The sequence below is a fragment of the Nicotiana sylvestris genome, chromosome 3 (genome assembly GCF_000393655.2).
Source record: "Nicotiana sylvestris chromosome 3, ASM39365v2, whole genome shotgun sequence".
In the NCBI taxonomy this organism is placed as follows: domain Eukaryota; kingdom Viridiplantae; phylum Streptophyta; class Magnoliopsida; order Solanales; family Solanaceae; genus Nicotiana; species Nicotiana sylvestris.
Window position 1 is genome coordinate 99692258 of NC_091059.1, and position 4289 is coordinate 99696546.

Consider the following 4289-nt stretch of genomic DNA (forward strand, 5'->3'; position numbering starts at 1 on the left):
CTGGTCGACCTAAAACTTCTGCTTTGGGGTACGAGCGGCGGAAGTTTGTACTCTTTCCCCATCCTGAGATATAGCAGGAGCAAGTGGGATCAACCCTGTGATAGGGTCTAAGCCTGCACTACTATTGGGTAGCGAGGATGGTCGATGCAGTTTTACCCAACTAGGTCGGGATCGAATCCACATGGAGTTAATTTGTTTGGAATTAGGTTTATATCTAAGTGTAGATGTGGGTTTTGCTCTTAATTGCACTTCCACAAATGGTTGGTTGTTTTCTACTTCTACTTCTATTCTATAACATGCAATATTTGAAGCTAAGTACAATGTTTTTGTTGTTTGTTTTTAAGGGTTTTTAAAGGGACTAGGGTAGTGACTACCACCTAGGTGGATATCTAATGAGTAGCAAGAATCTAGGGCAATCATGTGATTAATTGGGGTTGTAATATAGCTATCACACACGGGTACTCACTCTATACCTCTCGATAGTTTCAGTGATTTTTTCCAATTTGGCTTTCTCAAGTCCAAATGGGTATTCATGCAATTCAAGTGACTTTAGCTCAAGTTGGGTATTACTATCTCTAGGTTTAACCCTTTAATTGGGGCTATCAATTTCTTGAGTTCACCCAAATTCCTTGTTAGCCTAGTTTTCCTAGACTTAGTCCCTCTTTCTCAAGTAGAGACTAAGTCATAAAGGCATAAATCAGTGTTTGCAACCACTAATTCAATAGTTCTAGCAAGAACTAGGCTAAAAATCACTAACCCATACACATTCAAGCCCGGAAATTCAAGACCCATCAAATACCCACACTAGGGTTAGGTCACAACCCTAGCTATGGGTTTAGCTACTCATGAAAATAGCAGAAATCAAAGATAAATAGAAGAGAAAATCCATAATACTAAATTAAAAGATGAAAATCTAATGTTATAAGGTGAATCTTGTACGAAATTGCCCAAATAGGAAAACCTAGCCGTCTCACGTACTCAGCAAAAACATAACATTATCTAAAAATGTCAAAAAGATCTATTTATACTAAGCTAAAATTTTCGGACAAAAATGCCCCTGCGGAGGTTTCGTGGCCGCGTAATTTTGACCGCGGCCGCATAATTCTAATCGCGGTCCGTGCTTCTTCACATCTGGGTCTAGGTTGAACCTTGTTTCGGGGACCACATACTTTCCATCGCGTCCGCGTGAGAGACTTCCACGGTCGCGTAATTTAAAGACGGCCCTTCTTACTTTTGCATCACTTGTGAACTCTCTGAATCTTGGAAACCGCGGTCCACGGAATTCCAATCGCGGTAGCGATGGTACTTTTGCGGCTGCCAGTTTCTGACGCGGTTCGCGGTCATATTTGTGGCCAAAAACAACCTCTTTGATTCTCCATTTTGCTGAATGCGTAATTATAATCGCGTCCGTCTTGATACTTTCATGGCCGCACTTTTCTGTCGCGGTCCGCATTCCACAGCTCCTGGCCCAGTCTTGGTCTTTGTTCAAGTTCTGAGTCCTTTATGAGTTGATCATGGCTACTTTGGCTCATTGTGAACAATTCTTGCAAACAAGCATATTACATTAGTTTTCGGGAATACCTTCACGCATTTTAGGCTTAAAATGCAAGTAAAAGAGAGTAAATAATAGGTTAAAATCCCCACTTATCAACTCCCCCAAACTTAAGCATTTGCTTGTCCTCAAGAAAATAAGGTAGTTCCCACCTCCACTAAACAAAACAGAAGGATATTTTAGCTATCCTAATGTGAATCAATCATGCATCAATTGGGACTAACAATCATCGTCAACACAAATGAATTATCAACAACACAAAACCTTTTGAGTACCATAGTTCTATTGCGACACTAGAGCATCAAGAGTTGACTTAAGTTCACCAAGGAAGCTCACTCTATTACATAGGTCATTTTGGAACCCAAACTCTTTCTCTTCTTCTCTCTATAAGCAAATCTCACTTAAGAATTGTAGCACTCAAAACAAGGATTGCGAAGAAGTACGCTCATCTCTCACAAGGGAATGTCACAAGTCCGGCTCTAAGTACCATAAGTTTGCCCCTTATGTGAATCACCACTAATGTAAGCTCACTCAACTCGAAATCATATAGGGCTTTCGCAAGAATGTAATGAAGGCTTTTGGATCAAGGTAGGATTTATCAACATATGAAGGTTTCATCTTTCCTTAAGCACTCCATTTCCTCATTTCAGCTCATACTTTCTTGACTCTTTGTGTCATTTTCTTCTTCCTTAGGGGAACTAGAGAGACACACTATCACTTTTTCTTGCTCATGATAACCATTTTTCTCATTTTCTAATCATTCCATGCCTTTGATCATTGAATCCCTTCACTTTTCTATCTTAATCACTTTCTTTTTGACATATTTCTTTTTTGGATTACCTTTCTTTTCTTTTGCCTTCCCTTTTCTTCATTTCTTTTTGTTCTTTGTACCTTTTATCACTTTCACATTCCTCGTCTCTTCCCCAAACTTATGCTTTTGCCACTTGATATCACGAATGCCAAGGAAAGATCGGGTGCCAAGAGAGGGTCATCAGAGAACGGATAAAGACTTGTAACGTGGTTATTGAAAGAAAAAAGGGCTTTGGCTCAAAAGGGTTGACTAGGGATATCATACTAGTAGGCTACGGAAGCTTTCAAGTTTCAAATCGGATCAATTAGAGCCTACAATCATTTCTCAAGTCGAACTACACTTAGAATTTCGTCTAGACAAATATTCAGGACAAGTTCTAAATTTATTGGCACGGAACTTGGACTTGCAATTCAATAGCTCACCTCACAAGCTGTTGGATTATTAAAGAGAACAGAGTCGAGAGCCCACAACAACCCTAGCTAAGATTGAGAATCACAAATGGCTCCAAGAAGCCACTCGATGATTGTTTAGTCAACACAAGAGTAGATCACAACTAGAACTATTCTTTGTATATCAACTTGTTTCTAACCATAAGGTCGAAGGTGAATGTGCTAGGCCCAAGTGAAGCCTGCCTGAGACACTTTTATTCATCACTACTACATATATAAGCAAAAAATAAAAATGAACTTAATCCCTTAAGAAGGTTGTCACGCCATCCATCGTCGGGAAGAGCCACCCGGTTCACACAACATTCACCTTTGGAATGAACCGTGGCGTTAAGAAAACCAAAGGCTTATTATTCACAAATGTAAAAAGAAGCTAACAACTTAAAAAGAAACTACTAAAGGAAATGAGAAGCTATGAAGTAAAATTACGAAGAGAAGTTATGAAGTAAACTACGGAAATGAAACTGAATATATACAAACTTGAAGTAAAACGAATATATACATAAATGAAAATGAATATATACATCAAATGGTAAAAATATATACATACCAAAAGTAAAAATAAAATAAAGAGAAGTAAAAATAAAGAAAAATAGTATCATAGTTATTACATGCCAATGTCATCAAATCATCACCAATCAAAATGAACCACCCCCCCCAAATAAAAGATAGCATTGTCCTCAATGCTAATATCAAAATAAGAACAGGGAACGGGTTAGAGAGGAAAGGAAACTCCCTATGTGGTATCTGTCTGCATCGGGCCAGGCACATGATTAGGGTCCTAGGACTGCATAGGATCAACAACTCCCTCTGAGTCCTCTAATTGGATCTCCAAATCTGACTGCGGGACCATGGGGTGGTGGAGCATCTAGACCATCTCCTCAGCGGTTTGTAATGGCAGCCGGCTCTTCAAACTGGCCAGCTACTGGTGCCTCATGCCCTGCTGCCTGTGCTGCTGGGATTTGCTCCTACAAGAGCAAGTCCAGTGGGATGTTTCCAGCAGAAGTAACTCTCTACCTCCTTCTTCAGCAACTCCTCTGTCTCTTTTGAGGCCCGAGTCTTCTTCATCTTCTTTACTTGCTTACCCAGATCCTTTATAGCCTTTCCATGTATAACCAAAGTGTCCAGGATCTTCTACTGGTTATCTAGAAGCTCCTTCAATGACTCCTCCACTGATGGAGGTATCTGAAGTTGTGCTGGGGTTGACTGTGCTGCTACTGCACTGGATAAGATAGACGGCTTTGGTGTAGCTACCTGCATCCAGTTGTTGATGCTGGATATTGTCTGAGAAACCCGCAGTGCAGTCTGAGGGTAAGTGGAAGAAGAGGGCTCAGACAATGACATGGTGATGGATGGTCTAGATGAAGGAGGAGGTATGGCAGTTGAAGACCCCCTGCTGTAAAAGGCTCTAACCCGGTGACCACTACCCTTGGCTCTTCAGACTGACCAATGGAGATAGCGGCTTTACCCTTTGCTTTAG